Source organism: Ornithodoros turicata, chromosome 1 (assembly GCF_037126465.1).
Source record: "Ornithodoros turicata isolate Travis chromosome 1, ASM3712646v1, whole genome shotgun sequence".
Lineage (NCBI taxonomy): Eukaryota > Metazoa > Arthropoda > Arachnida > Ixodida > Argasidae > Ornithodoros > Ornithodoros turicata.
Genome location: NC_088201.1, coordinates 168420317 through 168443527, shown reverse-complemented (window position 1 = coordinate 168443527; position 23211 = coordinate 168420317). Strand labels below are relative to the sequence as shown.

Below are 23211 nucleotides of genomic sequence, written 5' to 3'. Positions count from 1 at the left end.
TAATGAACTTCCAGCTCTCCAGAGGTTTCGCAATGTGGTCCTGTTCAGTGTTTGGTTCGGGAATGGTGAACCGTGTATGGAAGTGTTCCTCAAGAACTTCGTCAAACAGTGTACAGACCTTGTTGAGACTGGCTTCACATGGATGAAAAATGGAGTACAGGTCATTAGGAGAGCGTTTGTAGTCTGCTGTAGTGTGGACTCTGCTGCACGTCCATTGCTACATGGTTTCTTTGGATGTAGTTGGTGCCTTCATCCCGGCACCAGTGTCAAAGGTGAGGTGAGGTATCCTGTCAACTCAGAAACCTTTGAGGAAAGAAGTCTGACAGATCCATAAGGTGCATGTACCAAGCAGCTGCGTAAAACACCATCTGCTTTGGCTTCAAAGGCCCTTCTGTTCTACTGAATTTGCCAGAGTTTGACGTTGTGTCATCATTTGTACCAGACTATCTGCACTGTATCCTCCTTGGAGTTGCTCGAAGGCTAATGAGCTTGTGGTTGGACACAAAGCACTGTGCAGAAAACTTCTACATTGGAGCACCAGCAAGAATAGGAAAAACTGATGCTCGAATGGCCCAGATCAAGCCGCCAACTACAGTTGGTCGCTGTCCACGCAGTCTGACGGAGAGGAAACTGTGGAAGGCACAGGAGTACCGCTCATGGCTGCTGTAATATTGTCTTCCTGTCTTGAATGTCATACTGCCACGGCACTACCTTCACCATTTATCAATAGTACTTGTCCAGGCACTGTACTTTCTGCTGCAGGATTCAATTCAATCTTCGGAGATCAACACGGCACAAGATCTTCTAACTGAGTTTGTAGTAAAATACAATATGCTTTATGATGACTACAACATGGTATACAACATTCATATCTTGTTGCATGTTGCCAAGTCTGTTGCAAACTGGGGACCCGTGTGGGCACATTCGACATTTCTTTCTGAACCTTACAATGGGGTGTTGGTCAAAGCAGTGAAGGGGAGCCGTGGTGTACCAGAGCAGGTGCTGCACAAGGTCATGTTGAGGCAGTCTATGTACACATATGTCCAAGTGTCTGGCTCGTCAGCTGTGAAACGATATGCATTTGTTTAAAAAAATGATAAGAGAGTTGCATTTGCTGAGCACGCTGCAGGAGTGTCACTACTAGGAAGGGGACGAGCTCCCACATTTAGGCAACCTGAAACGAACTGCATCCGTTCTAACATTGGAGTTATTCCGCCACTTCTGTCAGTGTTCTCGAGGATGGTATGCAACGGGACAATTTTCCACAGTGTCACATACACGCGGGCAAACAAGACCAATGACTGTGTAGCATTGTTCACAAATGGACGGTACGGCCTGATACAGGCCTTCTTTTCATACCTTATTCCTCAGCAAGAGAAAAAGGTGGGACTGCTTGTCAAAGAGCTGGAAGTGTTTGAAGGTGTGTTTTCGGGAAGCGAACATATGGTAAAGGGGCAATTTTCGACACTACCCGCTTGAAAAATCCCTCTGATACTAAAAAAGTCAAACTTTGCAAGGTACCAGGGTCGCCGATGTTAGTTTTAATTGTTACTTCAATCTTCTCTTTCTGACACCTAGGTCATGTAGACATACAAAACGTTCGTAGCTTATTCATTAGTTGGAGGTTCCTTTGTCCTACTATGCCTACTTCCTACTCCCTGTCGCTTTCTAGTATGACATAGAGACCGCTCAGGCGATGGTGGCGTGGATTGGATTGTCGCCTTTGTCGAACTCCATGGGCCGATGTTTGCTCAGTCGTCACATGTGAAACTGATTTTCAGTCGCATATTTTGTGAAGGCGTCGTTTTCAGCATTAATAAAACGTTACTGTCTCATTGCTTTTCAGAGGAAGGGATTTCTCATCAAATGGGAGGGCTTTCCTTTGTGGAAATGCACCGTTGAACCAAGGCGAAACTTGAATCCGAGATGCATCAAAGCATTTGTCTCTTCTTGTTGTCCATTGGAACGTCGTCTGGAAGCAGCGACTTTCGAACTTCATCTATGAGTTAGACATCTTTCGCTAGGCGTTTCAGAAGAAAGGTATGCCAACAGGCAAGGGTTGTATTCTCTGTGACGAAGCTGACTTTGAGCGGCTTAATTTACTTTCATGGTGGTACAGGAAAGAAAATAAGTTTGGTGAAGCCGTTAGTATTGACTTTCCTGCGCAGATAAAAGGAGTTTTGCGTATTCAAAACCAGGTTTTCGCTACGGATTCCCACTTGAGTCCTTGCATCTTTACGTGACTACCAAAATTGTACAATAGGCAATTGTACAGTATTGTATGTATCATTGTGGTATGGACCATTACGGCGAAAACATGTGTGTCGTAGTGAATGAGAAGAACATTGCACTGACACAGCGCGCTATTGCGTATGAACTCTGAACACGAGGAGGAAAGTTGAGGAGGAACACGAGAAGGAAAGTTGTGTACTTAACAGCGAAAACGACAAACTGCTGTCCTCACTGCAAGAAATAGCATGTGCGACAAACAAGGGAGATGAAACTGAAGATGGATCTAGGAGAAACGATCAGCGGAAGCTGCAAAAGGCTGCTCAGTGCATACACGCATCAATAGGAGACCTACTGCATACTTTCGGACTCAGCGTAAAACAAGTACTTGTAAGCGACCTGAAACGCATCTTGCATAAAATTTTCTACAGCGACACAGGAAAAACGAATAATGTTCGACTTGGCATGAAGAAGCATTTTGGCGGTTCTGGCATTTTGTCATACGTCGAGCTGTGTCGCAGCGACAAAGATATCGTTGAGGAAGTTGTAAGAACATTAGATGAGCATGGCGTCAGCAACACTTTTTGGCAAGAAGTAAGTCGTACTATAAATGGACTGCCCGCATTGGCGCTCATCAACAACTACCGCAAACGCCTTGACTCTCAATCGGAGATAACAAAGACCCAAGGGGCGGCCCCTGGAGCTCAGGTGTCTATTCTCAAAGAGCTCACATACGTCATCAGAGAATTGGCCATAAATACAGGGAGAGGCTGGAGTTACTTCGCGCGTTCATCTTTAATAGGGATGTGCCAACCGAATCCGCAAATCCTCAATTCCTAGGCAGGGATTCGAATCCGAATCCCAGCGCCCAAAACGGCGAATCGAATCTTTCGAATCCACCAACCACGTTTGTTTGTTTCTTTAACAAACTGACGCCTCCGAAGTCCGCCGAAAGCCTCATTGGCCGACAGGTGTTTTTTTGTTGTTTGTTTGCATTGCTCTGGACTCAAAGAGTTCAGACAGGAACTGTTACATTACAAGTTTAAAGGTAACACGGTTTTGCTTTTGATCGTTGCTTAGTTTTATGGAAATAATTCAGACTCTAGAATTTATGCATTTCTTGTAGTCGACGACCAACGTGTTAAATAAATTAAGTTTAAGAAGAACTATATAAGTATGTTTTCTCCTGAAACTCACACACTATTTAATTTGTTTTTCATTAAACAAAGGCATCATATTCTGCTTCAAAATATTTTTCCCTAGCAGTTTTATTTTTGCTTTTTGAACTCTTTTTAAAGAAAGGATTCCAAAGATTTGAGATTCGTAAGATTCGTGGATTCGTAGGCCTCCCTTGGATTCGGATTCGGATTCAAAAAATTTTGGATTCATCCCATCTCTAATCTTTAACAATCAAAATCGAAGGGGACGGCTGCAATATAAGCAGTTAAAACATCGTGGAAGATGCTGTCTTTCGTCATTTTGCAGTCAGATCAGCAAATACACAGTCCCAAGGCGCACCGTCTGCTAGCCATAGCTGCAATTTCAGAAAACTATTTCTCAGTCAGAGAATCGTTCGTGACTGTAATCCAAGAGGTGAACTTTATCATTGACGGTAAAAGTATAACATCAGACGACGTATTCACGCCTGCGACAGTATGCCTCGGCGCTGATCTCAAATTCATTTTATTAGTCGTGGGTTTGCGATCAGCAAGTTCCAGTTACCCGTGCCCCTTTTGCACAGCGACTCCATGAGAAAGAGCAAACCCGGAGGCTCCTGTAGATTATTTCAACGAACCTCCCGTTGTTCGCACATTAGAAAATTTGGAAACTGACTGTGACAATCTCCCACGTGGAGCGCAATATGCAGTTCTGTTCAAGATCGATCCATCGTCGATTGTTCCAGATGCACTCCATATGCGCTTAAGAATTTTCCATCGTCTTTTGAGTAACGTGCTTATTGAACTGGACGACCTCGATGCAAGAGATAAAGCAAAAGAGCATCACTTAGAAAACTCTGCGAAAATTGTGAACAGTTGTGAGGTGAAATTTCAAGTATGGGAGGACGAGAGAGAAGGACGCCGATTCACCACATTGACGGGCGACGACTGCAGAACGCTGCTGCGACAACTTCCGGACAAGATTAAGGGAACCATACATCGTGAAACAGAACATTTGGTCGTGGAGCTCTGGAAGATATTTAAGGAGTTAATTGACCATTTTGAAAGGAACGAAACAAGGGAAGGTGTTTAAGAAAAAGGAATCAAACGTTTGGGTTTGTTCACTACCCTCGGAAAGAGCAGGAAAGGCTATGAAGCCAACAGATTTACTCCCTATATCCATATTTTAGTCCATCATGCTTCCGTAAAACATGGAAAGTTCGGATGCCTCGCATCCTTCTCGAGTCAGGGGATCGAAAAGAACAACGACATCTTGAAGAAAATTCATCACACGAAATCGAACAAGTGGTACCCCGTGGCTGACGCACTGAGACTAGGGAAGAGGGCAGAATATGTGACCTGCACCAGAACTGCGCGTACGTATGTGAAGCACGACGATGATTATTGGCACAGCGGAATTCAAGAATCTCAGAGAAAAAGGTTTCGATCAGCAGCGGAACATCCGGTACTACAAACATTGCAGACGCCAAACACCCTGAGCGGTGGGGAAATTAGAACGGAACTGCGCGCACTCGGTATCGTCACCACGTTTAAGAACAAAACAAAAAACTGGAAACAATGTTGCGAACGGAGAAAAGTAAGAGAGCAAAAACGACAGTGTAAAACAGTACAGAATTCGTTTTTTGTACAGTGTATATGCGTTCGTTCTGCTTACTGCGCATTTGTTGCCACATTTGACGTATACTCATTGCATTATATCAACTGTGGTATATATGTGTAGAGAGACAGCGATCCTCTTTTGATGATAATAGTTGTGTACTATTTCATGAAGTGACACGTATGTATTCCAACATTTCGTTTGTATATTTTTCTGTATACTTATATTTCGTACAGACATAAGCAGAATGCGTCCATTGTATGATCTGTATTTCATCATACTGAATAATGTGTATTTTACGAAGTCTGCATTGCGTAACGTGTCATTTAATGTTGTACAGAGTCATGTATTGTATCACGATGTATTATTTATTGATCGTTTCATCTTGCATTCAGGAACACGAGTGACCACCGATTTAATAAATGAGTGCCAATGGCGATTCGCAGGAGTACTGTTGCCCATTTGTTGCGTCTGGTATCTTGCACGCACCTTAGGGTTTAGACACTGCGCCACTTTAATGTTGTGGTAGTCACAAGGAAACTAACAAACTGTTTGTGGGCAAGGGGGAGGGGAGGGGAGATCTTCAAGGGGTACCAACATAACATGGTGGAAAGTTTCGCGTTTATATGAATCGTTTCGTTCCGCATGCGCCGCCACCTTTGGCTATATTTTCATTATCTCGGCAACTGTAGGGTCTTATATTTCACAAACTATTTCACTAAAGAATAATGCATCCTTAGATTGGAATACTACAAGTACAGAAGTGTGATCGTAAGAAGTTCTCGTTTCTGCATAAAAATCTGTAGGTTCCATGTGTGGAATTTTCGCGTGGACCGGCCGTCATCGGCCACTGTGGCTAGTTCCACCGAATTTCGAACGAGCAAGGAACCTTTGCACCATGGATTCGAGTGAAAAAATATATTCGGTAGACCCTCGAAAATGACTGGGAAATGACCCACCTATGAGTTCAGTGTCTGCGACAGAACGGAAGTTGAAACTAGCTGGTGAAGTTCGAGATTCTAGTCAAACTGAGGAAGACAGAGAGTACCTTATCTGCGAAATTGCGTCGCTACACACACTTCTGCGCGATGCTAAGTGTCAAAAGTGCTCGCGGCCGGGGTTGAGCGTGGTACCAGGAACCAGGCTTGGATTAGCAGCAAAGATGCAGCTAACTTGCGGATCGTGCAGTACGGTCGCTAATGAATGGTCGTCGCCAAGGAAAGAGGACAGCAGGGTGTTTGAGGTGAACCTGAGGGCGATGCAAGCCGTGAAAAACATTGGGAAGGGTGCCACTGACTTTTTTGCGACTATGAACGTCTCGCACAGAGGTTTACATCACAAAACTTTCCAAGAACACTTGAAGGCAATGTTTACGCCTGCTTCCTCAGAAACAGCTGGGAATATCTTTGCTGATGCTGTCGCTGCTGTACGCAAGGTCTACGAGGCCATGGACCTGGAGTTCACAAAAAACAACACCGTTGTTTACGATGGGGCATGGTTGACACGGGGCCACAGCTCTCACATCGGTGTAGGGACAATCATTGAATTTTATACAGGGTTAGTGATTGACTCTGTTGTACTTTCTAACTACTGTCATGGGTGCACCCTGGGCCCAAAAGGTGATGAAGGCTACAGTGTCTGGAAGGCATCACATGTGTGCCAAAAAAAAAAACACTGAAGTAAACTCCGCAAGGATGGAGGTAGAAGCAGCACTGCCAATGTTCAGGCACTCGCTGAGCAAAAATTATCTTCGCTACACGAATATTGTCTGCAGTGGAGACAGCAGAACTTTTCTAGCTCTGTGTGAGGATAGAACATACGGGTTCATCCCAATGACGAAGGAAGACTGTGTGAACCACGTACAGAAGCGTATGGGGTCTGCCCTTCGTTCGTTGGCGGCAAAAAGCAAGAAAGGGCAGCCACTTGGGGACAGAGGTGGTCTCACACAGGACCTCATAAAAAAAACTGACGACATATTACGGCATGGCCCTTCGGGGCCACACCGATGTTGACGGCATGCAAAACGCAGTTATGGCGACATACTACCATGTCACGTCTACCGATGAGGCACCAAAACATGATCTTTGTCCACAGGCCCCACAAGTTGGTGCAGACACCAGGCGGCAGATGAAAAGGGTGAACCGCAGCCTGTGCACAAGTACATGCTGTCAAACCATGTTGCTGAGGCAATGCTACCAACGTCTGTCTGGCACACAGCTTCTTGAAAGGTGCAAGGGAAAAAAGACTCAGAATGCTGCTGAGAGTCTACATTCAGTCATTTGGTCACTGCAGTCCAAGGACAAGAATGCCTCGCTGAATGCAGTAGATACAGCTGTCAGCGGCGCAATCTGCAGGTACAACAGTGGCACACTTCGTGCCTACACGGAGTTTTGCTCATCGATTGGAATGAAGCTTACAGAACATGCTGTACGCAGGGCAGCTGAAAAGGACTCAGCCCGGAAGAAAAAGGCAGCTAAAAAGCACCAGACGAAAGGAGAGGTGACCAGGAAGACCCGTGCACATAAAGACAGTAAAGACTATAGTCCACGAGCATTGTAGTGTACATAAACGTATTGTAAAACTTTGAACACCATTTTCTCAAAACAAATTTTTGTGCTACCTGTCCTACTTATGCAGCAGATGCCTTCGCATCCACTTCATCGATTTTGAATCCGATTTTTTCAGCTGATACACAGAATGTTATTGTATGTCATGACAGTCTTAGTTTTTCACATTGGCCATATGAAAATTTGTAAACTGATTTTACGTAAAGATGTACAACTGCTTAAACGAAACAACAACGAAAGAACAACGAAAGACAGAAAGTCGAAAAAACACAGGGCGGGAAAAAGGAGGCGGAATCATTTTTGTTTGCCGCTTATCAACGTATGGTGCAATGCCAACCGCCTTGTTATCGGCACGTCTTGTTCTGCACGCCGGTCCGGCGATAAACTGTTCTAGCTTCATGAGGGCAGGAGCATGTCCTGCCCTCCGCGCATTTTTCCGACTGATTTGGTACGCTGTTGAATACCCGAAACTCTGAAGCCTCAATTTCGGGACTTTTTTTGGGCAGTTCCGTTTGCAATATCCAGTGGATTTCTTGGTGGACCTGACTAAGTTCGCTACGGGCTCTCAAACTCTGTAAAAAAAAATGTTAGGTTGACTTGGGAAATTTTGGAGTTCAATTAAAGAAATTCAATCTATTTTAATTAAAATCAAATGAAAATATTTTTGCAAGATGGCAAATTCAGTTGCCACATAAGTGACCTTTAAACCGTATTTTTCCGTCGCCCCGTTTTTTTATAACGTCCGAATGACACGTTTTTTGAAACACCCTGTATGTGGAATCTCGTGCCATCAGAGGAGGCCTCTTCGTCGGGTCCTTCAGAAGGCAGTGCTGGGGATGTGCCATTCTCGACAGAAGTTCAAGCAATCGAGGACATAAATGCTCTGGTCACTACCCAAGAAATCGGCGTGTCAGCCATGAAAAAACGCAAGAAGCCGTCAGCGTCGTACGCAGCAAGGAAACACTCCCGAAATTAACGAGGCTCTGAATGTGAAAACCCGGCGGCAGATTTAGACTGCTTTTGAAATTGCTCTTCCTGGCACATCGACTTCACCGGCGCAGCTCTACAAAGAAATGTTAGGAAATCTGCGGGTGGCGTACCAGACAAGTAAGTCTCTGCAAGAAAGATGCCAGCTCCTTACACTGCTCCCCGCATGAGCGCCGCGTGGCCCCGCGTGAGCGCGATATACTAGAAAGCATCCCCGAAGCGACATGGTACATGATTCGGAAAGCGAAGAAGCTAGTTGAGCACAACCATGTGTGGGCAGTGCCTGATCCATATTCAAGAAATCCATTAAAGCAGGAGGACTTGGATTCGGCATTGAGTTTCTACACATCCGACGAACTGGAGTGCTCCGTCCAAAGCCCGCGACAAAGGGACGAAGTGCACGTAGAGGAAGGTGATAACAAAGTCGCAAAGACGAAATGGTACATGACGTGTTCTATTTGGGAAGCCTATGTAAAATTCAAGAACAAATATCCGGACATCAGTCTCAGCATGAGCAAGTTTTATTCGCTTCGTCCAGGATGGGTGAGCATCAGCCCTTGTAGAGAAGAGTGTGTGTGTTCCTACTGTGTGAATTTCGAGTTAACGACAGCAGCTGCGATAAACAATAGCGAACATGAATTATCTGTTCCTAGCATCATCAGCATGTGTGTCTGCGACGGAGGCTCAGGAGCATGCCTCTCCGGAGAGTGTGAGAACTGTCCCGGTACGGAGGCCCTAATAACGGCAAGTCTGGGATTACCAGAAGACGAAGAAATTCCCCTTGCCACGTGGGAATCCGGAGGACTAGTGAAGTGCACTTTGCCCATAAGCGACTTCGTCGAGGTTTTGCAGAATTCAGTGGGACGCTATGTCACTCACGATTATGTGAGGAAGATCCAGAGAGAAGCGATACGTAGAGAAAAATCTGCACTGAGGCGTGGCAATGTGGCACTTCATTTTAACTTCTCAGAAAATTGGACTGTCATACTACCAAAGGAGGTTCAGAGCCATCACTGGCATAAAACACAAGTTTCCGTATTTACGTGCGTTGTCACTACACCGAAGCGGACAATCAGTTTCACCGCTGTAAGTGACACATGGCACGACAGCGCAGTAGCTTTGCTTTGATAGCGAAGACCGAACAGCATCTTGAATCCTGTGTCTCCCTTGTGTTTGTGTGTGTGCATCAGTGCAGTGTAACATCTATTGGATAACATTGCTGTGAGGTAAGCGAGTACCTCTTCGGAGGATACTGGCCTTGAAGTAGCTGCGGCTGTTTTTTTCCGCTCGGGCGACGGACAGCACGGCGGCGCCAGGGACGCCGGCGCCTTTCATAACAGCGAACGTGTGTTCGTGGCGTACCTTCCACGCGGCTTGGATACGGACGATTTAGGATTGGCGCTCTCCACACGTTTTGTAATGGGGGGAATCAGCGGGGTGCAAGCCCTCGGTCGGGGCCGTCATGAAGTGGAGGTCACCTGCGCTGAAATGGTGACCAAAATCCTGGAGACCCCCTGCTTTCAATAAAGGGCAAGGAAGTAAAGCTCCGCTTCATGAGGTCACGTATGAAGGAAGTCCTCATCATGTACTTCCCACTGGATGCGACGGACAGCACGGCGGCGCCAGGGATGCCGGCGCCTTTCATAACCGCGAACGTATGTTCGTGACGTACCTTCCACACGGCTTGGATACGGACGATTTAGGATTGGCGCTCTCCACACGTTTTGTAACGGGGGGAATCAGCGGGGTGCAAGCCCTCGGTCGGGGCCGTCATGAAGTGGAGGTCACCTGCGCTGAAATGGTGACCAAAATCCTGGAGACCCCCTGCTTTCAATAAAGGGCAAGGAAGTAAAGCTCCGCTTCATGAGGTCACGTATGAAGGAAGTCCTCATCATGTACTTCCCACTGGATGCGACGGACAGCACGGCGGCGCCAGGGATGCCGGCGCCTTTCATAACCGCGAACGTATGTTCGTGACGTACCTTCCACACGGCTTGGATACGGACGATTTAGGATTGGCGCTCTCCACACGTTTTGTAACGGGGGGAATCAGCGGGGTGCAAGCCCTCGGTCGGGGCCGTCATGAAGTGGAGGTCACCTGCGCTGAAATGCTGACCAAAATCCTGGAGACCCCCTGCTTTCAATAAAGGGCAAGGAAGTAAAGCTCCGCTTCATGAGGTCACGTATGAAGGAAGTCCTCATCATGTACTTCCCACTGGATGCGCCTCGAGCACATGTGCGCAACTCCCTTGGGGGATTTGGCACTGTTTACGAGGTGACCGAGGTCATGCACAAGAACTTCAAATGGCGCACGGGCCATCTCCGTGTCGTCATGGATATGGCCAAGCCTGTGCCGAACTTCTTGCGCATCGCAACTCTGCTCAACGCAGATTATAAGGCCATCGCCAAATGTTTCGCGTCTCGGCTTCAGCCAGAACTACCCGTCATCCTCGGCAGCAGCCAAGCTGCCTGCATCGAAGGACGTTCGACGCAACTTTACGCGTTTACTTTGCATGACCTGATACAGTGGGTGATCGATCGCAGCCTTCCCAGTCTTGTGTTAACACTAGACCAGGAGAAAGCCTTCGATCGCCTTAGTCGTCTGTACCTATTTGATGTGATGAGTACCGCGCGCCTTCCACAGGCGTTTGTAATAAAAATTAAAACCCTGTATAGGGCACCCAAATCACGGGTGATAGTTAACGGTTTTGTGAGTGACTCTTTTCCCATCGAGCGCGGCGTAAGGCAAGGATGCCCGCTTTCGCCCACTCTGTATGTACTATGCATGTACATACTATGTACTATGCTCTGTACAAGTTCAACATCCGAAGGAAGGAATCGCCGGAGAAGGATCGGTCATTGGAATTTAGAAATTAAAACCTGACTTCAATTGATGAATAAGGGGTCTGCTGTCACCCGGAGATTAATGAACGTAGGTTATAAGAAGTGCAAACTCAACGACTCCCGTCATCGACTTGACTTAGCCGAGAAAACGTTGTTGCGGAACCTTCAACCCGACGAGATGCGCCAGATTTTCAGCGCCCGGAAACAGGTCGAGCTGCTTGAGAGACAGAAACGGACCGATATTCATGACAGGAAGCTGTCCCTGCTCCTGCCGAAGAAACGTCTTGTTCGGGACTGCAACAATGTATTCAACTTGTCATCGAAGACACTTTCCGACGGTCATGTGAGCCTGGTCTCGAAGGGCTTAGATTTCGCCCTCGCGCCCCACGCTGTGCCGATAAGGAAGACAGTAGTGGATATTGAAGACTGCCTTCCAATCTGTCCAAACAGGAACAGTCGGCATTGCATGACCTACGCTTAGATAAATCCATCATCGTACTTCCACAAAGATAAAGGTATGGTTGTACTAGATAGAGAGCACTACGATGCAAAGATGAAGAGATCCTTGAAGATGCTACACATTTTGTCGCCTTGCCTCGTGACCTAACTCCGAAATCAGAACACTCGTTGGTTGACCACCGACGTAATTTAAAGAAGGACCACCTAGATGATGCTACCTATGGTCGCCTTTTCTCCTCGGACGGAGCCACCCACATGCTCTATGGTCTCCCCAAGATACACAAGCCAGGATGCCCCTTGAGGCCTATTGAGGAAGACTGATGAACTGCTGCTTTGCCCAGGTTCTGATGTTAGCCCGACGACAGACCACTGTGAGGTACAGTTTGCGAAGAACTGCAGCGTGACAACACCCGACGGAAAGCCGTGCCTCAGGTGCAAGTACACTAAGAAGCTACAGCAAAACCGCATGTACAGGCTCAAGAAACAAGGTGGAACAACATTCAATCCTCGTCACTCTAGAAAGAACCTTCAGTTGTTTCGGGCAAAGCGAAAGCTTGCAAAAGTACAGAAGACCATTGAAGAACTACGGAGCACTACAGAGTCTATTTCAAGCAGTGTACTAGAGGAAAAAATCAAGGGCCTCCCACCAAAGCAGCGCCTTGCTGTGAAGACGTGCTTCGAAGCAGCCTCCAGAAAGTCAAGAAAGTCGTGGCATGATCTACGACAAGCTCTGGCTGTTTGAATGCATCCTAATGCGAATGAAAAGCCCTCAGCTATATGAGCATGTTAGAAGGCACGAAAGTATTGCTCTGCCAAGCAAGTCATGTTTGGAGAAACATATGTGATGTCTTAAGAGTACCTTCGGCTTCAATGCAAGTGTCTTCGCGGCTCTCAAAGAAAAGACACAATGTATGGAGGCGTACGACCTTCACGGTGGACTCGTGTTTGATGAAATCAAGCTGTCTGAGAACATAGCTGTGTCATCATCTGGGACACTCAGCGGCTTCATTGATCTTGGACCATTTACTGACGCCGCCGAAAAGAGCGACCATGGCCTTGTGATAATGTTCCAGCCATATTTCATGGAAATTGGCTTTTTTTAGCCTTTAAGTGCTGCATTTGCACTCAATATTTGTAACGATAATTATTGCTTTCAGGAAAGTGGACACAAATCCATGGCGTGTTCGCTTCCAAGGGCAACATAAAAACGCCTGTGCTGTCAAAAATACTACTGGAGGCCACCATACTAGCGGAGAGGTCTGGGTTGTTCGTCGACTTTTGGACAGGTGACGGCGCACCGTGGAACCGCAGCATGTGGAAGCTATTTGGGATTAAAGGTAGCTTTATTTCAAGCGTCAAAATGAGCAACTTTACCTTTTCTTGTGGGCGTATTTTACTTATTCGACTTTCTCGTTTGCGTAGCTACATCCAAGGAAATCGCCTGCAAAGTTCCCCATCCCGTCGACAAAGACAGGAGCCTGCACTTTATTTCCGATTTCCTGCACTTGCTAAACTGCGCGCGAAATGCGTTTGTCACGAAAGGTGTACTGATTCCAGCTGGTCATGCGCACGTCCATGCCATCAAGGAGGCGTGGAAACAGGACAAGGACTTGCTGACACTGAAAGTGATGCCTCACATTACGCTAGCCCATTTACAACCAAACTCTTTTGAGAAAATGAGAGTTAACTTAGCACAACATGCTAGCGAGGAAGTGCTCAAAGGGCTTTTCTTTTACAAGGACAACCTCGAACGAGCATTTCAAACCGTTCAACCCACCGAGAAGTTTGTGCGGGCCATGGAGAAGCTAATTTACGCGATGTCATCTAGGATCCCATCTAAAGGACTCAGTCAGGAAGTGCGCAGCTCCTGGAGGACACAGATATTCGTTGACTGCAAATCTCAGTCAAGACAGGACTGAGAACATGTTTGGAATTGTGCGGCAATCCTTTGGCTGTAATGACCACCCATCCCCGGAGCAATTTTTGGTCATAATTAGCAACCTCACCTTCTACAGTCTTGCAAGGCCGCCAAAGAATGGGAACTGATGTTGTGCTGATAACTGCACTTCTGCAGCCGTCTACAACCCACCATGAAAGGGTATCGCTCACATATCGCAGCTCATAGACGACCTACTCACTCAAGGCAATTTGTCGCAAGCTGAAATGGTGCTCACACAGCGTACGGACCTTCAGGAACACCGAAGCTGCACTGAGGAGAGAAGCGACAGCAGACTTATATTCTCCATAGCTGGCTACGTTGTCCGGAGATCTCTGAAGAAGATGCCATGCACGGAATGTGCGGCGTCTCTGACCACTCTGCCTTTGCAAGCAGAGTCTAACACCAACGCATCACTGACGAAGCAGTTTGACCATGGTGCCCTGCTATACCCATCTGAGTCTGTTGCAGAGCTCGTGGGGAACCTTGAAGATGCATTCACAGTATATTTTAGCCGAAACAAGTTGGAGACTGACAGCCTGATTTCCCTTTTTGACGTTTCTGAGAGGCCACAGTATTCATGAGACGCATGGTCGTGAACTGCCAAGTATATAATTAAATTCCATGTTTTGACTCGCTTTCACTTCTATGCAAAAGCACCCAACAAAGATCAAAGATCAAAGCTCAGCTCACGGAAAGCGCAAGCTGCTGAAAATGCGGCGATGTCGGTAGAACATGAGTGCAATAAAGAATTCTTGACTCCGGGGTGACAGTTCCTTTCTTTCACTAATGCGGAATACTTTCTGGACGTGACAATTCTGTTTCTCGAGCAAGAAAATAAAAATAGAAGCGCGAAAGAGAAGACACTGGTAGGAGCCATAGAAGCGGAACGGCTCCGTACATCCGCGGCTCCGTACATCCGCGGCGCGGCAGCTCGCAGCACCGCCACCTATTAGGATTACGCCGCAACTGCGCGACCAGCCGCTGCGCCGCCGTTACCTGGTTGTTTGCTTCGGCTGGAAGTCCAGAGCCCTTAACCATAAGTGGAACCACATAGCGGCCATTACGCTTTTCTACTTGACTTGAGAAGCAAAGTGAGGCAATTGAGTCGTCGTCGCCGGCAACGTGGTCGGCAATACCGAGGGCGTCCAGACGCCACATCTCTGACGGGTCAATACTCTCGAAGTGATCCTGATCTTCGTGTGCGAGGAAGAAGACTGACACCAACGATGATATCGTCCCACGGACGGGACCCCCGACGTTCTGTACAATCCATCCGAAGATGGTTTCAACGGCTATGAGGTCGGTAGCGAGGCGTTCGACATTCCCGGTGACTACCTTCCAATAGTAGTCTGCTCCCACCAACACTCCAATCTCTGCGGTGTGACATGTGTCGGCAAATGGCAAGCCGCGCTCTTGCATCACCCTGATTGTCTTGATGCCCAATGGAGGAACAACGACGTGGCAAAGGTCGTCGACGCCAAGAGCCGTTAACTCGACAACGGAGTCGCTTTCGAAGAGGGATTCGAGGCGCACCGTGACCTGCTCGCAGCGGTAATGCTTGGGATGCGTCGCCGCAAATGAGAATACAGACAAACTCTCTTTACCCTCGACCTCGCACCTCAGCTGCTGCAAAAGGTCACGTCGAATGAACGTCTGCTGGCTTCCGGTGTCGAGGAGGATGCGAATTTGCCTTCTGCCCGCCGGGCCAGACGCCCACACTGTAGCAGTTTGCAGCAGTTCGCAGTTCAAGGAAAATAGAAACAGCGAGGAAGCGTATTCAAAGAAAGTAGGTTTCTGTATTAGATTGTTTTTAGAACGCGAAAAGATTAGACTAGGTGAAAAGGAATTTTTTGGCAAATTGGAAAAGTGCAAAAATTCACGATAGCAAAGAAGCGGTCTATTTCAATTTATAAGAATGGTAATGGGAAAAATAAAAAATCAGCCACAGGGAAGAAGACCACTGGAATATAAAGGTAAAAGGGTACGTATGAGTTACGCTTTCCCTAGGAAAGTAGTTGAATTTAAGGCGGAAGATACAATCAAAGCATTCCCCATGAGAGCTAGTGAAGAGGTGCTAGTGATGCTCACCAAAAATCCTCCACGAGGACCCCGAAAAGAATCTCAGAGCAGAAGAAGAAAAGCAGAAGGAGAAAGTCTTGCCCTCTAAGATGTGCAGAGTTTCCAACAACAACCAAATGGCTCTATATTCTAAAATGGCAATGGCATTCCCCTGACAGGGAATAGGAACAGATGTTACATGGTTCTTGCTGCATGTTTAGCACGTATTTGTATGTGCATCTCGGGAGTTTCCGGTGCACATCTATCACTGAGTGTAGTTACATTAGCGCCAACTGCCGTTTAGTTGCAGTAGTGCGTACCATTGTACGAGTTGTAATGATCTTTGAGACAATAATAGCATCCCAAATGTGGTACCTGCCTGTTTCAGAATGTGTGTTGATGATGACGATGATGATGATGATTGGGGTTTTTTTGGCGCATGAGCAACTAAGGCTATAAGATGTGTGTTTCCAAATTCTGTGGTACGTTCATGTACGTAGCACACGTAGTGCTAATTATTTTGGTCATATTTCTCGCTTCGCAGTGTTCTCACAAAACGATCGATTTATTTCAGCTGCATTTCAACTGTTTGAGGAAAAGCAGCAGCATAATATAGTGATTCTGTGGCATTAGTATGTTATACGAGTACTGTTGTAGAACATATTTTCTCTCTTGTTGCCAAGCATGACTGCTAGGCACTGTTTAGTTACAATGCTTGTATTGAGTGTACCGTATTTGCTCGATTCTAGCGCGCTCTTTTTTTCGGGTAAATTGGTGCTCAAAACCAGGTGCGCATTACAATCGGGTGCCAAGAACTGGCAGCTAACTCAAATGCTAACGAGTACTCGGTGAAGGGCGGCTGGCCCATAGTCATCGGCACAACGACCTGGTCACATGATCATGCATTTGCTGATATCGGATATCTGCATACCTGTTACACGTGCTTTCGGACTTGTGGGTGTGACAACTAGTGACCGCATGCTCCATGATGCCACAGCAACGCAGTCATTATCAAGCTTCTTTCAAGCGAAAGGTAATCCCGTCAGCAGAAGAGGATGGAAATTGAGCAGCTTCACGTCTCTTCAATGTTCCGGAAACATGCGTCCGTGAGTGGAGGAAACAAAAGGACAGGATTTTCAACTGCAAATCTACGAGCAAAGGCTTTAATGGGCCAAGACAAGTCGGTTTCCCCCAGCTGGAAGACGCTCTTGCAGATTACGTCAAGGAATTACGGCTAGGTCAACTTCCGGTTTCGACAGAGATCATAAAAGTGAAAGCGCTCCAACTGGCTCGCTCCTACGAGATTCCGCCATGATGGTTGGGGAGTTCTCCATGATTACGTCGATGACCGCCTGTGCTATAACAGACAGTGGCTGGACATCACCTACTTGTCGTGTAAAGAGGAGCCACCTTCATTGTGTTGGAAGCACAAGGGCCACAAATAATCCTGTGAAAGTGTGACTTCACATTTGTGGACTTGCAGCAAACTAGTGAACATATCCATAACTTAAAAACCCGAGACTAGGGGACAAAAAAACGACAAACACAGACAAGGTCTCAAAAAAGGTCCCCTAGGTCCCCTAGTCTCGGAATTTTTAAGTTATGGATCTATACCACCAGCTCGCTTGATACCTCTCTATCCTCTAGTAAACATTATTAGTATGTTGAAACACATTTTTCATTCCAATTGAAACTTTTGCTCAGAGGTATTGCGCAAGTAGTCCCCCAACAACACCAAACGTCTGTCGGATGTACATGATAGACACAAATGTCCACAGTCCCTAGCGTACATCTAGCGGACGTTCTTTTAAAGGTCAGCTACGCCGATTTTCGAATGTTACAGAATGGAATGGTACTCACACGATGTGTTCATGTATGCAAAATAGTTATCCAAACTCCTCGCGGTTTTCCGAAAAAGTGAATTTTTAGTTTCACTGACATCTCGTCTTGTGGCCCGCAAACCCTGTGTCGACGACACATTTGTGGTCTGCCCGCGCTCCGGCTTGGCATGACTTTTGGCTTGGTTTCTTCCGCCAAGCTGACCAGTTTCCTCTGCCGAGAAGTCTGCTGCGCAGATTGACATTGGGGAAGTGATAAACAGTTTACTATTAGGGAGCCAGTATATTTCTGGACTTCACTGAACCTACGAGGAACGCGAGTTTTGCTTCCTTCGACTGCAAAGCATTTGCTAGGCCAGTACAGACTTCCTGGTGTGCTTCGTGTTCTGTGCTGCCTGCCGAGAAGATTCCTTCGCTGTCCTCCGAAGCGAGCGGATGTCTCTTTGCTCTCTCCGTAGCGGCGGCGCTTCATTTGCTCTCCAGATCCCGTCAAGAGCGGACGCACTGTCTCCTCGCTCCCGCGGCCCGCGCTTCTCCGAAGCGTCACACCAGCCCTCATCAGGGTTTCTCCCCTCGCTCTGTCCGAGCTCATCGGATTGGTTTCTGCCAGGATGGCAGACATTCAAGCGGTTCTTCCCCGCAAGCTGGCTCAACTCTCTCAAGCACGGATAATCCTCGATGCACAAAACAGGGATCTTCCTCCGGAAACGGTCCAGTCGGAAGACAGGGACGCATCGGATATAGACGCCAACTCGGACGCCTCTTCGGCAGCAACGGAGGACAGCCAAACCACAAACTTCACTGACAGGTCCTCGGCGGACGACGAGGACGGTTTTGTGCTCTCCTCCCGGGAAAGAAAGTGTCGCTGTCAGGCTCAACGGCGTTCTAGTGCCTCCAGCGGTGACATCGTGATGTCGGCGCCTCCCCGGCCTCGCAATGTTGGTCTGACCCTTCTTTTCCGCCCAACGGGTAAGCAACACAGTGTGTCCAGTCTCCAACTCCTCAAGCTTGAGGATTTCATCGCCTCAGAGGCTCCCAACGAACTCTCGGAAATCCGCATCAACAAGGCAAAAAACATCGTTGCCGTCTATGTGAAAAGTGCGGGTGGTGTCCACAAGCTCATGGGGCTCTCCCGACTGTGCTCCACTCCAGTCAGTGCTTATCTCCCGGCCTCTAAGCAGGCAGCTGTTGGTGTTATCAGTGTCTCTGACAAGACTGTCACCGATTCTGTGCTAGCCCAGCGTCTTCGCTCGCGTGTCTCCGTCACAAGTGTAAAGCGCCTTGGTGACAGTGATACTGTGAAGTTGGTCTTTGCTGTCGGCCCTGCGCCTAAGTTTGTGCATATCGGTTCAACAAAATTCCCTGTTCACCCCTTCCGACCTCGCCCGTTACAGTGTTACAAGTGTGGTAGGTTCGGCCACATTGGTGCTACATGTGCGCGTCCTAGGAAGTGCCTCACCTGTGCGGGCGACCATGATGTTGGTGACCGTGATACTAACCCCCAGCTTAATTGTGCGAACTGTGGGAACCCTCACTCAGCCCTACATAAACAATGCCCTGTGAAGCAGCTCGAAACGGCTGCTCATCGTCTCAGCCTCAAGAAGGAAAGTCCCACAAGCAAGGCTAGGAAGCTCCTACAAAAACGAAAAAAGAGCACTCCCGCGACCTCCTCTACGGGCGCTCAGCACTCGAACCCACCAGCAAACAACGCTGGCACACAAAGCAAACCGGAAGACCAGAAGCAACAAAAGGCTCTCTCCTCCCCACGCGCTACTCATGAAGAAGCCTTCGCCTCCTACAGTGGCATCGTCCAGGGTCGTCAACAAGGTGATCCACCAGCCCCCTCACACCCAGGAAAGACCGCCACAACGCCTGCTTCAACCAAGCACCACAAAGAACCCCATCAGTCTGCTACACACCCCCAACAGGTCCCCACTGAGCCCCCCGCCACCTCCCCCTCCTGCAATTATGCAATGGAACTGCAGAGGCCTCAGAACAAAGCTACAGGAAATCAACCTCTTCACAACCTCTGAGTTGTCTGCAAACTGACGTCACTCCATTCTGGAGCCGTCCTCGCTAGCTATGAGTCATGACATTCCACATGACATTGCACCACGTACGCTCAGGTGCTTGAGAGTTGCCATTTCTTGTCCGCTGCAATGGAGGGACCATGGCCTCCTACAGCACAAAACAGTAGCGCAGCGTTCAGATGTCTACTATGCGCCTCTGTGGGAAAGCCTTATCTGTGCGTCAAGGAAGTCAACGTCCAATTTGAAAAAGCACACCATGGTATGTTTACTAACTTCTCGTTCCGGGAAATCTGAGTTCTTTTTGTGACAAAGCTGCTGAGCCTTTTATCGGTAGACTTGCTTTGTGCTTTATTTGCTTCAGAGGAAGAGAAAAAGATATGCAGGATACCGAGTAGGCTTTAGTAAATCTGTAAAAAAATGGTTTTCAAAATTTTAGCCTTCAGGCAACCTACGTGTAACCTCCATTGGAATCGATTTATTATTTTGAGATATTGTTTCATTTAATTATTTTAAGACGTTTGAAGTACGTCATCAACGATACTGTTTGTTTCTTTCCTAAAAAGTAGCACATGAAGTATCGCGTTACTTTTTACGGGTAACGGTAGCGGTATTCCGCTACTTTTAGGTACATGTAACGATATCGGGATTTCGTTACTTTTTGCTCAGGTAGCGCGTATCGGTATTGCGCTACCTTTTTCGGGTAGCGGGTACAACACTGGAAACATTCCATAGTAGTTTCCATCCGAAACAAGGAAAACCTCCTCTTCTACCCGGCTCCTATCGACCAGTCTCGTTGACGTCTTGCATTGCAAAAGTAATGGAACGAATGGTCGTCGCCAGGCTGCAATGGCACCTGGACACCCGCTTCATTCTACCATCCACAATGACTGGCTTCCGCAAGAATCTCTGCACCTTGGACACCCTTCTCGAATTATCTTCTGCAGCCGACAATGCCAGGAAGACCCGACAAGCCCTCCTTGCAGCCTTTCTTGAAATCAAAAAGGCCTTTGACAACGTCACACCTCAAGTCGTTGTCAACAGGTTGCAACACGTCAGGATTACTGGGCGAGCAATCCGCTTCATTCTCGGCTTCCTTCAAGGAAGAACGATGCAAGTCCGCCTGGGAACTACCCTAAGCAGTACAAGACCCTCGCCAGTAGGGCTGCCTCAGGGCAGCATTCTTAGCCCTGTCATCTTCAACATAGTAATGGCTGGTATCGCTTTTGCCATCCCCAGTTTCTCTCTTCCTGTACACCTTAGCGTCTATGCTGATGACCTCACCATATGGACAACAGGGACTAATGTTGCTCAAATGAGCAGAAGCATCCAGAAAGCCCTCACGGCCATCAAAGACTACCTGGACAAAGTAGGCCTCTCCGCAGAGAAGTCAACCTACATGATAATCAACAAGAAAAGAAGGAAAGACCCCGTCACTTTGAACATAGACGGAGAACTCATCCCCAGGGTCAAAGTTCTCGGCCTCATAATTGACGAACGCTTATCCTGGAGGCCATACTTGACTGCCATCGAGGCTACAGCGACTCCCTGCCGCAATGCACAAAAGAGACTCTGTGGAACCACATGAGGATATTCTCCTCACTCCCTGCTCTTGGTGCTCCAGGCCCTTACCATCGCAAGAATCATCTACGGCTTGCCATTCACCCTCCCCTGCAAAACAGGCATGGAGAAATTGGAGATCATCAACCGTGGAAGCATCAAAACCGCCTTGGGGCTTCCACAGGCCGCCAGCAACGTCAAAACGTTAGCAGAAGCAAAATGTACTTCATTACGTCTTGCCTCTACCCAACAAGTCCTTCTTCAGTTTCACAGGCTGAAGAAAACGCCAGCTGGAAAGGAAATAATCAGACGAATACAATCCCACCAATCCTCCCGTTTCGGCAACCTCCTCCATACCTTCAGGAATTTGGCCACCTCCCTCTTTCCAGCTACTCGTCCCAGGGAACCATGGCTAGCTTCTAACATCCAAGTTAGAACATTCATTCCCCATACCCGAAAGAAAAACAACATATCACCTCTGGTCGCCCAGTTGATTGCACAAGACTTCATCGAGGAAGCATATCACCTGCAGCTCAAAGTATTCACTGACGGATCTGTCAACCAAACATCTGGCTCCAGCACTGCGGCCTACCGCATGCCAGTACTGGACATCTTGTGGAAGGGTCGCATCCAAGAGCAAGTCTCCTCGACTACAGCAGAACAGACCGCCCTCCTCCAGGCAGTAAGAGGACTAGCAATAGTACAACCACAAGCAGTGGTAATCCTCTCTGATTCTCAAGCAGCTCTTGCCCGCCTTCAACACCCTAAACCTGACGACGTCCTGTCCTGGAAAATTCGGGATGTTATACAGACACTAGAAGAGCACTCTTTCAAAATCAGTCTTCAGTGGCTACCATCACATGTCGGAATCCCAGGCAATGAGCAAGTCGACTAATTGGCCACAGAAGCGCACAAGCTTCCCCCCTCCATACAAGCCCCCTTCGACCCCCAACGCCACACGCATTGCAGTATCCAGATACATAGGAAGCATCCAACAAGCTACTGTTGGCGCCACCACCTCTGATTGAACCCAGTGCCCCACCAAAGACCTTCCAAGGCAGAAAGCAGCCACAATACATCGCATCCGCACCGGAGTGCCGAGAGGAGACTGCCGAACGCATTCTTGAGGCTATAGCAAAGCAAGGTTCTTCGGACCTTGATTTGTCTGACGATGAAGTGAATGACCGGTCACTTGTTGTATCTGGGGGTACGGCAGCTCAAGTGGAAGATGCTGATGAAGGTAGGTGAAAGTGAGGTCTCTCGAATTTGTCTTCTAAAATTTTTATGAAATGAATGTTATGTAGCTTTTATTCCGTTCCTTCACAGACTCTTCCAACGATGATGAGGAGCCACAACAAAGTTACAGCAGAAAACGGCCAACGGTGTGGAAATGAACATCATCTTTTCACTCTTCTATTTGCAACATGCCATGTCCCCCAGACACCAGTCCTTACCTTAGAGAACATTGGCGGCCAATAGACTACTATTCCCAGTACATAGCCGAAGATGTATACAACAAGTTCCAGGACTCAACAAATGTTGCATACCACCTGAGGACCGGGAAACTCCTGAGCACATCAGCCGCAGAAATAAAGAACTTCATTGGTGCTACATTTCTTATGAGCTGCCTAGGATACCCCAAGATGCGCTTGTACTGGGCACAGGGAACCCGAGTTCCAGTTATAGCCGATGTGATGTCAAGGGACCGTTTTTTTACCCTGCAAAGCAACCTGAAAGTGGTTAACGACTTGGACGTTCCAAATGACGTCAAGAAAAGCGATCGCTTGTGGAAAATCAAGCCAGTCATTAACACCATCAGAGAGGCGTGTCACAAACTTCCAAGGCCACCAATGGTGAGCATTGATGATCAGATTATTCCCTTTACTGGCGTCATGACCCTCAAGCAGTATGTTCCTGGGAAGCCCCAT

At 47.6% G+C, this 23211-nt stretch overlaps 1 pseudogene; it reads left to right on the top strand.

Moving 5' to 3' along the window:
* Window positions 1–339: 339 nt before the first annotated feature.
* LOC135389336 (uncharacterized) lies at window positions 340–1089 on the top strand (annotated as a pseudogene).
* The last annotated feature ends 22122 nt before the right edge of the window (window positions 1090–23211 follow it).